The sequence below is a fragment of the Peromyscus leucopus genome, unplaced genomic scaffold (assembly GCF_004664715.2).
Source record: "Peromyscus leucopus breed LL Stock unplaced genomic scaffold, UCI_PerLeu_2.1 scaffold_470, whole genome shotgun sequence".
Lineage (NCBI taxonomy): Eukaryota > Metazoa > Chordata > Mammalia > Rodentia > Cricetidae > Peromyscus > Peromyscus leucopus.
The window spans coordinates 1-17,887 of record NW_023505366.1 but is presented as its reverse complement, the minus strand read 5'-3'; the positions used below and the strand labels follow the sequence as shown (position 1 = coordinate 17,887).

The window sequence follows — 17,887 nt, the reverse complement described above, 5'->3', positions numbered from 1 at the left end:
CTACAGCTCAGACCAGCCACTTTTGAACATGGTTGTGGTGGTATTGTGTTCCCCAAATATTGTGTACTCTAATAAATTTATCTGGGGTCAGAGAACAGACAGCCACTAGATACAAAGGCTAGAAAATGGTGGCACTCACACCTTTAATCCTAGCATTCCAGAGATAGAAATCCCTCTGGATCTCTGTTGAGTCAAGGTCACATTGGAAACAGCCATGGTATGGTGACTCACGCCTTTAATCCCAGGAAGCAAGCCTTTAATCCTAGGGAGTGATGGTAGAAAGCAGAAAGGTATATAAGGCGTGTGAGGACCAGAAACTAGTAGCATTTGGCTGGTTAAGCATTTGGCTGATTAAGCATTCAGGCTTTTAAGCAGCAGTTCAGCTGAGAGCTATTGGGATGAGGACACAGGAAGATTCCAGTCTGAGGAGACAAGACCAGCTGAGGATCCGGCGAGGTGAGCTAGCTGTGGCTTGTTCTGTCTCTCTGATCTACAGCATTGACCCCGATAACTGGCCTCGGGTTTGATTTTATTAATAAGAACTTTTAAGATTCCTGCTACACATGGTCTTTGCTGCTGGCTGCCCCACTGGTGCAGAGCCATCTTCTGGGCTCTCTGCTCTATTTTCAGGAGCTTGCGCAATGCCTGGCACTCTGCACACTGGACAGATGTCCATTCAGGGATGTGCGCTGTCCTCATCTGGAATGACTCCACCATGCCTCTCTGCCTGATGGACTCCTGCCCAGTCTTTCAGGCCCATCCTAAATGATCGATGTGAAGTCTGAGGTTCACAGGAGGGCTCTTCTTACAACACTTGTCACAGGCTACATCTACAGGCCACGTTCGTGTGGTTTGCCTCTCAAGGCTGGGCTGTGGCACATCCCATTTGGGTTTCCCCAGAGCCTAAAGCTAAGTCTCAATATAGGTGCAGAAGGAAGTACTGTTTAAGTGTCCCCAAAGCCTGTGTGGGGAAGACTTGGTCCCCAGCCTGCCGCACTACTGGGAGGGGTGTAGCCTTTTAAGAGCTGGAACCTAGGGGAGAAACTACGGTCATGGAGATGTGCCTGTAAAGTTGGACGCATTAAGGCCCCAGCCTTGTTTCGTGGTCACCATAAAGCAAAGAAGCATCCTCCCACAGTGATGGACTGAGCTGCCACAGGTCCAAAGCAACAGGGCCATGCAGCCCTGGACTGAAACCTCTAAAACCACAAGCCAACACAAACCTTTCTTCTTTTTAATTTATCCTGGGTATGTGTTACAGAGACAGAAAGCTAACGACACGAAAAACCTGAGCAGAAGAAAATGCTCAGCACTGGCAGTTTGGTGGCTTAGCCTGGGTGTTGCTATTTCTAACACTAAACAGGACTGCAGCTCACGGACAACACGGCTCTCTATCTGTCCCCTCTATGTCCTCAGAACTATCCTAACAGCTGTGTCATCTGCTATGGGTTAGATGTGACTTATCCCTAAACTTTCATGGGCTTGGAGTTTGGTCCTCAGAAGGGGGACATTTAAGAGATGGGGCCCAGAAGGAGCTAATTAGGTCACTGAGGGCACCACTGCGGGAGAGGATCATACCCGAATGGGCTAGTTCCTACAAGGGTGGTTGTTGTAAAGTGACGTCACCTTCATTTGGCCTCCTTACACATGTGTGTGCCCCCTTCCACTTCTCTGCTGACGTGGTGATACAGCTTGGTGGCCGGTGGCCCGCCATCAAATGTCTGTACCAAGCTGTTGGGACTCTGTAGCCATCAGCATTGTGAGCCAAGGAAACTTCTTCTCTTTATGCATCCCCCAACATGTGTCAGTCTGTTACAGCAACCCTAGATAGAGCAGGACATCCTCTGCCTCCGATGATGTTGAGTGATGGGGACCATCATGATTTTGGCAGAGAATGTAGATGGTCAAATATGAAACATTAGGCTTTTTTGTCCACACAGCCAGAGTTGCCACCACTATGCATTCATGAACCAGAATAAACAATTAGGGGTGGCTATGTTCCAATGAAGCTTTATTTATAAAAATCGAGGGTGCCAAATGTAGTCTGCCAACTCCTGCTCTTTGTGTATTTGGAGTTTTATCCCTGGGTTTCATCCCTGGCATGGGTAAAAGAAAAGAATGAAAAGGAAAAGATATCCTTTTGAGACAGTGTCTGTCTGTGTAGTCCTGGCTGTTGTGGAACTCACTGTGTAGACCAGGCTGGCCAGATCTCTGAATTCAGAGATCTACCTGCCCCTGCCTCAGGAGTGCTGGAATTAAAGGCCTGTGCCCCTACGACAGGCAGAAAAGAATACCCTCTAACTTCTCTTTGGCTCTCTCGGACAAGCTTCCCATGTAACTTACTGTGACGGAAGCAAGGGTTACAGGAATACATGCAGTGACTGATGTCTGGCCACAGTCACCTCCCACAGGTACCCTAGAGGGTGGAAGTGGAGTGCTCTCAGGCTCCAGGTAATAAAAGTCTCAGGTAGCAGGAAGCTGCCACATGGAAAAGGGGTTGTGGGAAGGCCCGTAAGCCTGGACCATCCACACAGGAATGGCCTGAGCAAAAAGATAAGCACACTTAGCTGGTTAGCGACCACTGCTGGTAATTCTTGCAAGTGAGTCTGCACTGACGGACAGATAACAGCCCCTACAGATGTTCATATCCTACCTTTAAATGGTGATTATGTCACCTAATAGGGCAAATAGGACTCTGCAGGTGTGACTGAGAATGGGACCTGAGATGGAAGATTATCCTGATTATCTGGATGGGCTCATGTATTACATTAAAAGGACTGTTTTGGGCTAGAGTCAGAGTTGGAAGGCCATGTGACTTCAGAAGAATGGTCAAGGAAAGGTGAAGTGGCTGGCTTTGGTGACTAGTTAATGGGCCACAAGCTGAGAGGAATTCAGAGCAACTTCCAGAAGCTGAGAAAAATCAAGAAATTGATTCTTTCCTGGGGCCTTTGGAAAGAAAGGCTGCCCTGCTGAGCTGTTGATTTCAGCCCAGCAAGACCGGTCAGATCCCAGCCCACAAGCCTGCTGTTTACAGCCAGTGCTTATGGTAGCATACTTCAGCAGCAAGATAAAAAGAAACCAGTGGTACTGGAAAGTGACAGACACACGAGCCTGGAGCTGGCATCCTTAGTGACTCTCTACTGAGCAGTCAGCTAGTATGTGTTGGTCCATTGCCACCATGCTGGAAAGGCACAGGCAAAGAGATGAAGAGAGCCTATGACTAACAGAGAGCACGGAGCAAAAGGCTCCATGTCCAGTAGCTGCCCAGCCCATGTGGAGCTCTGACAGCAGAACCTGGGGCACTGGTCCCTGTCCAGCTGAGTCATTGCATGAGAGCTCAGCCAGAACAGAGCCTTGTAAGGGATTCTGACACAGAGGACCTGGCCAAGCCGTGCACACACACCCAGCTCAGAAAAACAGTCCTAAGTGTGCATTGTTTTGAGCCACTGAATTTACCATGCAGTGTTGCATCTAACTCACACTCCATCTTAACTTCAGGGGGCACCCAGGGTCCTATTATGCCCAACAAGGGGATTTCTGTTGCTCAAGCTGAGTTCCACAGACTGGGTAATTTGGTTCTGGAGGCTGAGAAACTGATTTCACACATATGCTTCCAGTTCTAACTGACACTTCAGGGATGGGTGGAGGCTTTTCCTACCTCCAACAAAACAGCCTCAACCATCACCTAGCTCCATCTCTGAAATCATTCCCTGCTTTGGCCTCTCAACTTCCATTCAGTTGGACAATGGTCCAGAAGTCACTTGATTTATCACCCAATGCCGAGTTTTGTTTTTTTTTTTTTGCTGTTCTGAATCGTATATAAATACCTGATATACAGGATATCTGATGTGACCCCCAAAGGAGTCACGACCCACAGGTTGGGAACCCCTAGTCTAACTTCACCCTTAGGGAAAGTGACCAAATTCTCCATAGAACTAAAATCAAGGCTAGGAAAAGCTTCTTCCTCTAGACCTTTTGAGAACCTGCTCTCTCCCCCCAATCTCACACACCTCAATCCCTTCGAGGTCCTGTATGGTAGACCTATTCTCCCCGCCCCTGGGCATTTATTCTTCAGACACTTCTTTGCTCCCACAGGTAGCATCTTGTCAATGGCTATGGCAATGAACTCGCCTCCTCTCCCCAGCCCTGTCCCCACTGAGAGACACAGCCTTCCAGATACTGGAGGACTTACCTGTTTTACCTGGCAGAGGCATACCACCCCATCCTGGGCCCCAAATGGACAGGACCCCACAAAATTATTCTCCTGACCCCGACAGCCACTGAACTAGAAAACTTCCCATCTTGGACACATCCCTCCTGTCTTAAAAGACCTGCCTACTTATACAGAATAGGCCCAACTGGACCCATGACACTAAAACTAGCTAGGCTCCCTTGTGCCCCAGAATGGCCACCTGGAACTGACCCTAACACTTACTCTCTTCCAATCTGTACTAGTTGGGTTTTTCAGGAGGAAAAGAACAGGTAGAGTGAATATATATGGGGTTTATTAGAGTGACTTACAGGCTGTCCAGCTAGTTCAACAATGGCTGTCTTTTTTAGAAGTGGGGAGAGGAGAAAGGGGATTTATTAGAATGACTTACAGGCTGTGGTCCAGATAGTTCAACATTGGCCGGCTATGAACAGAAAATCCAAGAATCCAGTAGTTGTTCAATCTACAAGGCTAGATGACTCAACTGGTCTTTTGTATATGCAAGAATCCCAAAGAAGTAGGCTCTAATGCCAGTGAAAAAATGGACTTGCTAGTAAGGCAAGGCAAAGCAGACAAGGGCAAAAGCTTGCTTCTTCCATGTCTTATTAGGCTTCCAACAGAAGGTGTGGCAAAGATTAGATCTGGATTAAAGGTGAGTCTTCCTACCTCAAAGATTCAGATTACAAGTAGATCTTCCATCTTCAAATTAAGCAGAAATCCTTCACAGGTGTGCCCTCCATTTTGCGGTTTTAGTTAATTCCAGATGTAGTCAAGCTGACAACCAAGAAGCACCATCACACTGGAGAAACAAAATTTTGGCCTCAGATGGTGTCTTAGTTAGGGTTTCTATAGCTGTGACCATAGCAATTCTTACAACAAACAAACAAACAAAACCATTTAATTGGGGATGGCTTACTGTTTCAGAGGTTTAGTCCATTGTCGTCATGGTGGGAAGCATGGTGGTGAGAAGGCACATATGGTGCTGGAGAGATATTGACCATCTGTGCTGGTCTGAATAAGATTGGCCCCATAGACTCATATATTTGAATGCTTAAGAAGTAGCATTAGGAGGTGTGGCCTTTGGGGATCCACAGGCAGCAGGAAGCACTGGGCCTGGCTGGGACATTTGAAACCTCAAAGCCCACCCCCAGTGACAACACTCTAACAAAGCCACACCTACTCCAACAAGGACACACCTCCTAATGCCACTCCCTAAGCATTCAAATACATGAGCCTATGAGGGCCAGTCTTATTCAAACCATCACAGATGACTAGCTAATGGCAAAGAATCCTCTCCAAAGGCCACTCTCCACCTGGAGGTGAAGGCTATGGACATCTTTGTCTCCATCCACACCTTGGATCCATGGGGAGTCTTGCTCTCTCCCCTCAGAAAAACCAAGCTAGTCAAACCCCAACAAACGCCTTGATCCCAAGGTTCCCTTCCTTAAAATGCTTGCCATCATAAACTGTAGCCATGAAAATGCTCTCTAAATTCATCTTGAAAAAGACTGTTGGATCTGCCTGAGGATAAGGCAAATTACATAGTTGGACATAGCTTAACCAAAATCCTGTTAACCAATGACTTCATGTCCCAAGCCCTGTCTTTGGGCCTCGCGAGTACAAACTGTGGGTACAGCTAACTGTGTGGATCCCCATCTCAACTGCACTAGGCTAATCTGCAACTCAAAAGCCCCTGATGACACCCATCTTACAGGCCCCAAGGCTTCTTCTCTAGCTACCCCTCAATCACCCCATGTGCTAAATTGTATACTTAGCTTCTGATCTTACAGTCATCCCTGGGAATAAAATTAATTACCAGCCCACCCCTATCTAAACCAAAAGGGATGGCATATTACTTCCATTCCTATCGGGAGTAACTATGGCAAGGGCTGTGGGCCTGTGAGGAATGACCATTGGACCCCACAAGTAACACACAGCTAACTTGCTCAACAAATCATGGCTGATCTGACACTGGTACAAGACAGCATTGAAAAACTCCAAACTTAGTTGGACCCAGCAGCCATGGTACCACAAAACAGACTGAGGTCTGATCTCATTATGGCAGAGAAAGGGGGAATCAGTGCTATGGTGCTATGTTAGGTGAGGAATGTTGCTTCTACATGAATTTATCAGGTGTCTAAGGGAGAATGCCAGACAGCTAGAAGAAAGAATAGACTCATGAGCCAGATGCCCACATCAAGCTGGAAAGGCTTCTGGGGCACGTGGGAAACATGGAAAACCCTGTGTATTGGCCCCTCATCATGACAGTTCTGGCTCTAATCTTCTGTCCTTTTGTTGTAAAATTCCTCTCTAATCTGTTGCAGCAAAGAGTAGAAGACCTTACCTCCTCACCATCACTCAACTCTTCCTGCCCAGACTATCTCAGAGTCCTGTGACCAGATGAGCCAAAGAGCCAATATATGGGCTCAAGAAACAGAGTTACATCTCAAAACCCCCACTTTTTCTCCCTCCCCCTTACAATGACCCTCTCCTCAGCATGAAGCAGTTAAGAGAGGATGTCCCTGTACCCCACTTCAGGGTTTAGAACGATGGAATGCCTTGGCTGTAAAACAGGATTTCTACAGGATTAAACCCCGCTTAGCTGTTATGTCAGCCCATGCATTCGTTAGGGTCTCTAGGGCAGTGGTTCTCAACCTTCCTAATGCTGAAACCCCTTAATACAGTTCCTCATGTTGGGGCGACCCCAACCATGAAATTATTTTGTGCTACTTCATAACTGTAATTTGCTACTGTTATGAACTGTAATGTTACTATCTGATATGCAGGATAGACCCCTGAGAAAGGGTTGTTTGACCCCCAAAGCAGTTGTAACCCACAGGTTGAGAACTGCTGCTCTAAAGGAACGGAACTGATAAAATGTGCGTGTGTGTGTGTGTGTGTGTGTGTGATTTATTGATTTATTAGAGTGGCTTACATGCTGTGATCCAACTAGTTCAACAATGACTGTCTGCCCATGAAGGTCTGAGAATCTGTAATTGTTCAGTCCATGAGGCTGGATGTCTCAGCTGGTCTTCAGTATACACTGAAATGCCAGTGAAGGAATGGACTCACCATTAAAGTGAGGGCAAGCAGGCAAAGAGCAAAAGCTTCCTTCTTCCATGCCCTTTATTTGGACCGACACCAGAAGGTGTGGCCCAGATTAAGGGTGGGTCTTTCCACTTCAAATGCTTTAATTTAAGAAAAATCCCTCAGAAGTGTACCCAGTCACTTGGGGTTGAATTAATTCCAGATGTAGTCTAGCTGATAACCAAGAACAGTCAGCACAGCCCAGACAGGAATGTAGCCTGTCTCCCAAGATAATCTATCTTGCTTGAAACAGAGAATTCCAGGAAACAGGGACTGCAGACCCACATGTAGTCCTTATAGCTGCAACAATTTCCTCATTCCTAAGCCCAGCACCCCACCCCTATAAAGGGTTCCAACCAGCTTTTCTCTTTCCCACGGAAGAATGTCTGTCCTTCACTGTTTGAAATAAATACTCCCATCTGTTGATGTCAGATGCTGGGCTCTCTCTGCCTTGTACTCTTTATGCTGGCTCAGAAACCTAACATTTATATACTGCTTCTTCCAATGGCCTTGAAGATAAGGACCTCAAGTTGCAGACTACATGAAAGAGCATTCTGGGAGAGGGCCTCACACTGGCTGTAGTAAATCATCCTCTCTCAGACACATGAGCTAGCCTTAGTAATTAAAAGCAATTTAAATGCCACGCACTGATTTGTGGGTATGTGCATACACATGCTATGGTGAGCTTGTACCATGTGTATGTGTGGAGATGAGAGGATAACTTCAGGACTGGTTTTTCTCCTTTCGCCATGTGAGTCCCGGGAACTGAGCTCAAGCTGTCATGGCTGGCAGGGAGTGTGTCCCCTCACTGAGCCCCACCTTAGAACTGTTGTTTGTTCTAATGCAGAGTTCATCAGTGAATGTCTGATACAGCCGACGTTAAAAGACAGTCTTCCAGAGGTGGGAGTTTCAGCCCCATAATGGCTGTCAGACTGCCTTGGTGGCTACTTGAAGTGGCTTCTGACAGGTCTACTGATTGACGTTAAACACAAGTTTCCCACAGGGCCTTCTGTAGGCAGTGTGAAGAAACCTCACAGTGGGTGGCATGCTGGCCTCAGTAATCTCATGGCTGCTTCCCCAGCCTTCCCAGAACCTGCTTGGCCCTTTAAACAGTCACTATCCTTATATTACTCAACAGACATCCATCCAAAATGATTCAGTGAATCATTTTAAAAACAATTCATTATAGATTTCTGAGGTCCAGGTTTTGATGATACAATATTATGAAAATATCTCTTATAGTCTAAATAACTGGAACTTTTCTGGACCTCACAGCTAAAGTTAATAACACACCTTGAAGTCAAGGCTCAAGACAGCCATGCTCTTGTGCAGTTTGTTAACCTACCTTTAAGAGAACAGTGTTACTTGTGTTGGTTTCCCATGAAATCAACTTTTACAACCTAAGCTAATGCATAGCTATAATCTTAAGTAATGTACTCTTTCATGCTGTTGAACCAGACAATGCAATTGAATTATTTGCTAAAGGCAGCAATTACAGAAGTTGAAAGCAACTTTCTAAAATCTACCTTAAAAGTTGTGAAAGCAGCATTTATGGATATTGGTTGATAAACATTGATGGTCATTGTTTGGGTCAGTTGAGCTAGTTAGTGACTTAACCCTTTGTAAAACCCTGTTAAAGATGTCTGTAAAGTATCCATTCATTTCCCATGTGATGTTTTCTGTGCTGTTCAATGTTACGGGAATTTGTCTATGTTGTGGTCTGACATCCAATGGAATAGAGCATTTTGTTAGAGAGGCGGGGTTCACATTCAGCTGGCTGGAATGGATCATGGAGAAGAGAGAGGAAGGCCCTCAGAAGAGGATGAAGCCTAGGGGTGGTGTGGCCTTTTCAAGCTGCAAAGTGAACCGTGGCTGTGTGTTTGTGGTCATTTGCGATTATCTCAAGCTTATCTTTAATATTTGCCCCGAGTTTTATTTTACAAAAAATCACATTGAGAGCCCTACTACCTTCAAAAGCAAAAGCAAAAAGCCTTCTATAGCAAGACATCTTTAAGGCCTATACCTGTTTTTTGGGGAAGAGAAACTTGTAATGTGAGCATATGAGGCCATAAACTAGTACATGTAGCCTGTGTTTCGATAATTAAGGTGTCATTTACCAGAATAATTCATATTTTGTCTAGGCACCTAAATGTATCGTATCCTAGTTTAGATGGCAAATTTCATCATTAGCCCATCTACACCTAACTATTGGAAGGCTATTTACCCAACTAAAGTAAACTCTTTTATATGGTACTCTGGGGAGCAATTTTTAAAATTTAGGTACAGTGTGAAAGACTGATTTTTTTTTTTTTTTTTTTTTTTAGTTTTTCGAGACAGGGTTTTTCTCTGTGTAGCTTTGCGCTCCTGGAACTCGCTTTGGAGAGAGAGGCTGGCCTCGAACTCACAGAGATCTCCTCTGCTCCGAGTGCTGGGATTAAGGCATGAGCCACCACCACACCGGCCGAAAGACTGATTTATACACCATATGATTGACTCCCTGTGGAGGGCCATTTGATTAATACAGCCTTTTCCAAGAGGCAATTCAGTGAGAGGTTATAGGAAGCTAGTCCATACTTACAGCCAGATCACAGGGCTACTCAGGCTGGTCCCATCTATATTAGATCAGGGTTTGGGCAAGTGCTGGAGTGTTGAACTTGAAGCCTGGGCTTGAGGTCATAGAGAAAGACAGTCCAGGGTACATACACTGGAAGGCCTGTTCAAGCTGCTGGTCACGGAAGGCTGTTGCTTCCGCCCACACCAGGCCAGCTCCTCTGAAAACATTCATAGAGCTTAGGAGCCCACACTATGGATAATTGCTGAATCCTGGAACTCTTTTTTTTTTTTTTTTTTTTTGGTTTTTCAAGACAGGGTTTCTCTGTGTAGCTTGCGCTTTTCCTGGAACTCACTTGGTAGCCCAGGCTGGCCTCGAATTCACAGAGATCCGCCTGTCTCTGCCTCCCGAGTGCTGGGATTAAAGGCGTGCGCCACCACCGCCCGGCTCCTGGAACTCTTAAAAAGAAACTTTGGAAAATTGGTCATAAAACCAAGGCAAAATGTGGCTTCACCTGGTGCATGGATTATACCTATTAGCGACTATAGGATTACCAATAATGCATCAGTGGCATGTTAAGGATAGAAAAGCACTTCCCCTTAGTGCCATTTAGCCAAGATCGAGTCCAGATTTGAATTCTCTACTTCATGCTCCTGTGTATTCTGTCATCTGTCTGTCTGTTGCATGAGTCTGAATCTGTGCCTGCCTGCAGGCTGTCTTGTGAATCTGTTTGACCCTGTGTCTTGTGTTCTGAGTGTGTCTATCTTGTGTGTAATTGTCTATGTCTGTGTAGGGTGACTGACTGTCCCTCACAAAGGACGCATTAGGACGCATTACTGAAACCCACTTGGCTGCTGTGAGAACACAGGCCAAGCGGGTTGCCGGAGGCCTTGGCGTTAACAAAGTTCTAGGAAAGCACGTGCAAACCTTCACTCAAACTACCGGCAAACCCCAGCTGCTCACGCCCCTCTCTGCTTAGTCTGAAGGACTGGCTAAGTGCATGTAGGCAGAAGACGCCCTGACTCCCAAGAAGTCCCTGGTCGGCCGCGCGGGCTTCTGTCCGCTTTCGGGGGACAGGAGGGTTTGGGCGGGTTCCGGGGTGGAGGTTGGAGACAGGCCCTTTTCCAGCAGTAGCCAAAGGCACACTTTCCTGACAGACCGCACAGCAATGTCGGGTGGGTCCATCTGGCCACCTGGCCTGTCTCCACAGTTGAAACATTAACCAAAGCCATGCAGGGCAGAGTAAGGTGTGTGTGCAGGGAAACACGACAACCGAAGCAGACGCACGGCAGCCCGGCCGCCAAAGCGGTTCCACGCATGCGCTATTTGACACTAAAAACTTACGCAATGCGCGGGCACTTTCCCCACTCTACCATTCAAGCAGCTTATGAGCGGCTCCCAGGCCTCCCAAGGCGCCTGCGCGAAGGCGTCCCGTCGCTCGCCCGCTCTGGGGCTTTAGCGTGGCGCCTGCGCAATTTGTCCCTCACGGCCCGCGCTGCGTGTGTGAGCAGCCGCGAGGTGCCTGCGCGGCTGCGGATCCTCCACTAACCTCTCTGACGCCTGGACGGGGCTGTGTTTCTCATCGCTGGCGTCGACTGGTTCCGCCGGGGCGTAGATTCCACGGCTGGCCTTCTCGTCCTCACGAACTACACCGGGGAGCATCGATTGCTCCGACTCGGCTAATCGCGACGAGAGCCCTAGAGAGCGCCGAGCGATCGATGCCCAGCCCCGCCCTCTTCGGTCAAGAGGCTGTGGCGGCTTGAGCTCTTTTTCATCCCCCGGGTCATACCTTGCAAAACAGTTTCTCACCCACGATTTTTCCTAATCCTTCCAACTCAGATGATTAGCTCTCCCTGTTATACAGAGTAGGAAACCGAGGTGGAAGAAAACTGACCACAAAGTTTTGGAGATCACATGTGTAATTTAAACCCATAAGTACGGCATCCAGAGCTGGTTCGGCGAGGTGGCCTTGATGTCTGTGCAGAGACAGGCAGGTGCAGAGCGGTGTGGGTGTCACCGCGAGTTGTGTGTTTTGAGCATTCTCTCCCGGTGGATTCCAGAGGTGCTGGATGCCTTGTAAAGATCTGCTAGCCTTGGGTTTGGGGTGTGACTAGAAAAGGGTAGGGAGCCGGGCGGTGGTGGCGCACGCCTTTAATCCCAGCACTCGGGAGGCAGAGCCAGGCGGATCTCTGTGAGTTCGAGGCCAGCCTGGACTACGAGTCCCAGGAAAGGCGCAAAGCTACACAGAGAAACCCTGTCTCGAAAAACCAAAAAAAAAAAAAAAAAAAAAAAAAAAAAAAAAAAAAGAGAGAGAGAGAGAGAAAGAAAGGAAAGGGTAGGGAACCATTTACTGCTAAGCAGGGATGAGTCGGTGCCCCACTCCTTGGTTTTCATCCTCTGAACAAATCCTGCTAAGTAGAGATGAGGAAGGGAGTGGGAGTTTTTTGCTCAAGGCCAGTGCAACAGATCATCGTTTTCTAGGTGCTGTGGTCTTAATCCAGTTCGTTTTCTGTGCCAGTTAAAGAGTTAAAAGGCAGAAAAAAAAAAAAATCTCGAGCTCAACAGGTAGCAGCAGAGAAATCTCAAACATCACAGGCAGCGGCAGATACACAGAGAAAAAGACCCTCTGCAAAGCAGATGGGATGGGAAGCTGAAACTTCCAGTCTCTCCTCGAGGGCTGCGTTTTTTAAGTCTTTTCCTTCCCTAACTTAGGGTTGGTCAGTTTAAAGGAAGGATGTTTGATTGTTCTGCAACTGTTGTGTGATAAGTCCTGATCTGGACTTAAACTTGTTGAGACAGTGGATCAACAGGGTCCTGCCAGTGGGAAACAAAGCCTACAAGGCCTTTGTTTTAAGCTGCCAGGCTTTTGTCTCAAGTCAGTATAGCAAGGAAGAAGTCGGCCATCTTGGAAATGCGACGCCTTATTAAGTAGCCATGGCACCTTTATATCTATCGGTGTCTCTACCAGGAAGTCTGACTCCTCTCTGTAGGGCCTTTGAAAACTTTAAAAGCATAGCTAGCTGTTGCTGTTATCACCGCCCCCAGCTATGAAAGGAAGAAATAAAGAACAAAAAGCTGTCATGACCACCAGGGTCACATGCTGGTGCCTGAACCTGCTTACCTTCGCCAGGTAGTGAGTGCTGAATTTTACCAATCACAGTACCCTTGGAAAACAGTGAAGAAACGAATCTTATCATCCCTATGTATTGCAGCAAACAGCTTACTGCAGAAAAACATCCTTCCCATAGCACTCCAGGATGTTCCTTCATTCCCTGCAAAGGGCCAGGCAACCCCTCCAAAGTTCCATGCTGGGTTTACTAAGAGATTAGCCAAACCGCTTGTCTCCACTTATTCACAAAAGGCTGGAGAGACAAATTAGGTCTTTGGATGTTGGTTCCCATATAGCTGCACACAGGGTGACCCCAGGGTGCAGTAACTCTGACCTGTTATGCCGGCATGCCACCCTCTTTATTTCACTCTCTGAATTTTCTAGTTTTGGATTTCTTCTCTGTGAAAGAAAAGTTCAAACTGGGAAGATGATCAGTCAGTACTCTGCATGTGTGAGGTCCTAAGTTCAAATCCTCAGTACCCAAGTGCAGGAGCAAGTACCTTACAACTCCAGAATTGGGCAGGCAAAGACAGGAGGATCCCCCAGCTTGCTGTCCTGTCAGGCCAGCAGAACCAGTGAGGTCCAGGATCAGTGAGAGAGGCTATCTCAAAACTAAGGTGGAGAGCAATTTGGGAAGATTCCCAACATTGACCTCTGAATTCTATGTTCTCCCCCCACTCCTTTCTCCCAGCTCTTTTTGTCTAAGCTTCAGGGCACTTGCAGACCTTCTGGCCACAGCTCTCTTACTGCAAGTTGAATGGGAAAAAAAAGAAATTAAAAAGGAAAGAAAAGGAGATGACTGCTCCTAGGTATGGTGGAGGAGAAAGTTTAATGTAGGTAAAAGGGAGACATAGCCAGAGGCAGAGACATCTGGGAGAGTCCCTGAGCCCTGTGAGGAGAGGGGGGAGGGAAGGAAGAGGGGGGAGAGGGGAACTAGGAGCAGCAGCTAGGAGGCCAAAGCTACAAAAGGGGTGGGTAACTGTTGTGTGATATTTTTTTTGTGTGTTCTGACAAACAACGCTTGCTTGGACTCAGAGGGTGGAGCTAGCCAGTAGCTAACCATAGAGGTTTGGAGGACTGTAGAGGGAGGGTCAGGAAGTGCTAAGGTGGGGCTGCGACAGAATCTCGGCTCTTTTGGTGGAGGAACGGAAGAGGTAGGAAGTCATTGGTGGCTGCTCCTTGCTTCTCTGTTCTTTCAGGTTTTTACCCCAGTATCTGACTCCTGGTTTTTATTGATAAGATTAATTAGATTTACATATCATCTGGCACCCCATGTTGGGCACCATATGTAAACAGAGGCAGAGTTTTTCTGTCCTGACTGCCCGGTCCCAAATAAACAAACAAAAGCTTACATTAATTACAAAATGCTTGGCCAATAGCTCAGGCTTGTTATTAGCTAGCTTACATTTAAATTAGGCCATATTTTCTATTTATGCTTCGCCACATGATGGTACCTTTATTAGCATGGCACATTCATCTCTTGCTCCCTCTGCATCTGGCTTGCAACTCTCTGATTCTGCCCTTCCTCATCCCATCATTCTCAGTTTGGCTTTCCCACCTAACTTTATCCTGTCCAGCTATTGACCAGTCAGCTTGTTCATTAAACCAATTATAGCGACATATATTCACACGGTGTACAGAAGGATTCTTCCACAGCAGGTAACCAAAATGACTGGACAATAGAGAGAAGAGCCTCTGAAAGGAGGGCAGCCTGTCCCCTGGGCCGGAGAGTTCAGGGTAAAAGGGTGGGTATGCCAGCCACACCCTGAAACAGGTAGGGACTAAGGGGTGCTGGGAGAACCTGGAGGCCAGGACTGCTTTGATATGTTAAATAGACACCTCAACTGTTTGTCCTGGGTTTGAAACTTAACAACAGTAAGCTGTGGTCTCTTTCTTCCTTTTGAATATCTTTAAAATAAAACACAAAGCCCCTCTTTACTAGGTCTGAATGTGGTCTTTACTTGACAGTGGTTAGTGGGTCAGAGGCTGCTACAGAGACACTGTGATTGGGTGGACACTAGATTCTGAGTTGTCCAGACAGATCCCACAGCCATCACCAAAGGAGACTTGAACCCAGAACCTGCAGTTCCCAAAGCCCACTCGTACAGTGTTCCAGAACAGGATTCTGGCAGCAGCATGTGGCATGGAGTGCAGCCAGCCCGAGAGACAAACACTCCTTTCTCAGCTTGATTGTGGTTTTTGTTTAGTGCTGGAGATAAAACTCAGGGTCTCACATGTGCTCACACACACTCCCACTGAACTACACCGCCAGCCTCATTTGTGTATCCAAAACCGGCTTGTGATGAATTATAGGCATAAAGAAAATGTTTTCTTAAAAGAAAAATTTTCATCACTGTAGGGGTTTTTACTTCTTGTCATCTCTTTATCACAGCGCCGCCTGCCCCCCCCCCCCCCCCATTCCCAGCAGCTTTGGAATTAGCCATTAAGCTGGCAGACCCATTTGAGAGCCATGAAAGGCACCAAACAAACAAAAGGAATCATTAATGCCCATATTTGTGATTTTTCTCCATTAGATCAGAAGCCCGTAATTTAATATGTCCAAGTGCTCTGGGAACATTTGTGGCTTAATTATGAAATTTATTTAAAAATATACAAACAACACTCTAAACTCAAAAACAACATTTAGTGTGGCTGTGGGAGAGACATTTAATGCCCTCCGGTTCCTCGAAGAAGAGTGCAGACCTCCCAATTCCTGGCTCTTCCTCTTTTGTGTGATGGAGGGCTGGCTCCTTCCTATGTTATTCCCTTATTTCAGTTCCGTCATTGCCTGAGCAAGGAGCTGGTGAGCAGGCCTCCAGTAACCTCAGCAAGGATCTAGGGAGCTCACAGTAACCTTAGGATTGCCAAACAGAAATGGCCTTGGAACTTGGAACAACAACAAAAGCCCAGACAGAGTCAGGCCTTACTGCTATCTTCCTCCTCCGTGGAATGGGCATAACAATCTGTCTCCAAGAAAAGACTGCTGGGCATCCCAAGCCATATCTCTTACTTAGCCCATCTCAAACCCCGTGTGTTCCAAGCTCCCCCAAGTAATGGTGGGTCATCTTCCCTGTTCTATGCCCGAGGACCCAGAGGTGCAGGGTAGCAGTTTTCCTCTGAATTGAGATATTCCATCTGAAAGAAGCTTCTTAGAAATCAAGAAATTCTAAAGAGAGACCCCTTAAGACTCAGGAAGTCCCTGAGACTTACCAGATGCACACGGTCCCTCCCTCCCTAAGATTACATAAGCAACAAGGACTGCTGAGGGGTGGAGCCTTGCCAACCTCTCCAGCTGTTTATAGGTGGTGCAGAGCAGCGCTCCAGGGGTCTATCTTCCCAATGCCACCAGGGATCATTACTATCCATTGGGTTTGGATCCTTCATGTCCTCCAACAGTTCATTTGTGGACAGCTCGGTCCCCACCTGATGGTGCTTTTCAGACAGTGGTTCTCAACCTTCTTAACGTTGCAGCCCTTTAATACAGTTCCTTGTGTTGTGGTGACCTCCCACCGTAAAGTTACTCTCGTTGCTACTTCATAACTGTAATTTTGCTACTGTTATGATTTGTAATAAAAATATACTATATGCAGAATATCTAATATGCAGCCCCTGTGAAAGGGGTCATGATCCACAGGTTGAGAACCACTGTTTGAGGAGCTAATGAAAATTTTAGGTGGTGGGTACTTTTTTTTTGGAGAAAGCAAATTTTTAGGGGTGTATCTTTGAAGGTCATATTGGGACCCTAGTTGCTCATCCTTTGTCTTTGCTTCCCAGCTGCCAGGAGGGGAACAGCTTTGCTCCACTACAGGCTTCTGCCATGACATTCTGCCTTAGCACAGACCCAGAGTGACGGGGCCAAATGACCATGATCTGAAACATCTGAGGCTACCAGGAAACGCATGCCTCATACTCATATACCCTTTCTCCTTTAAAGTTGATTTTTCTCAGGCATTTTGTCACAGAGAGATATAGCTGTCTAAGGCACTCCTCTGAACCTTCGGAAGGTAAAGAGGTCTTGTCTGGTCTTTCTTTCCCATGTGCATTAGTTTTCTCTCCTCACAGCTGTGACATGATATCTGACGAAAGCAACCTAAGGAAGGGAGGGTTGCCTTTGACTTCCAGTTTGATGGTACAGTCCATCAGAAAGGGTGAGATACGCTGGCCCGAACATGAAGCAGCTGGTCACATCGCCCGCATTATCAGGAAGCAGAGAGAGATGGGTGCCGATACTCAGACTTTTTCCTTCTTGTGCAGTCCTAGAGCCCAGTCAGTGAAAGAGTATTGTCCACAGTTGGGTGGGTCTCTCCACCTTATTAACCCAATCTAGACACTCCCTCATTGTCGTGCCCAGAGATTTGTCTCCTGGGTGATTCTAGATCCTGTCAAGTAGACATTGAGAGTTAACTACCATGGCTTGGGGAGATACTCAGTCAGTAAAGGGATGGCTTTGCAAGCAGGAGGGCCTGAGCTTGGATCCCTAGTAAAGTTATTGGCATGGTGTGAACTTTTAACTCCAGTGATGGTGAGATGGAGGGCAGAGACACGCAGATCCGAGGAGCTCACTGGCCAGCTAGCCTAGTCTACTTGGCAAAGTTCCAAGCCAATGAAAGACCATGTCTGAAACAAAAGAAGAAAATGTCCGGGGAGCAACATTGAACCAAGCTTGCCTTCTGACCTCCACATGCACGCATATCTGAACACACACACACACACACACACACACACACACACACACACACGTAAATGTTGATGTCATAGCCCCTGCCCTGTTAGGAAGATGGAGAAGCACATTGCATGTTGGGGCCTTGGGGAGCTTACCACTGGCAGGGAGAAGAAAAATGAAGATAGAAGCCCTACCATTGTAAGCGAGTGTTGCAACTCTGGGGAAAGGTGTCCTGACTGGGGAGTCAGGTGACACCTTGAGCTGCTA

General features: G+C 47.0%; 1 long non-coding RNA gene across 1 annotated transcript; it reads right to left on the bottom strand.

Moving 5' to 3' along the window:
• Positions 1-224: 224 nt before the first annotated feature.
• LOC119087241 lies at positions 225-11,513 on the bottom strand. Its single transcript, XR_005090670.1, has 3 exons — positions 11,398-11,513; positions 4,877-5,009; positions 225-262 (listed from the first exon to the last, which is right to left on the bottom strand). It is a non-coding gene; the product is annotated as an uncharacterized LOC119087241 (long non-coding RNA).
• Positions 11,514-17,887: the final 6,374 nt, after the last annotated feature.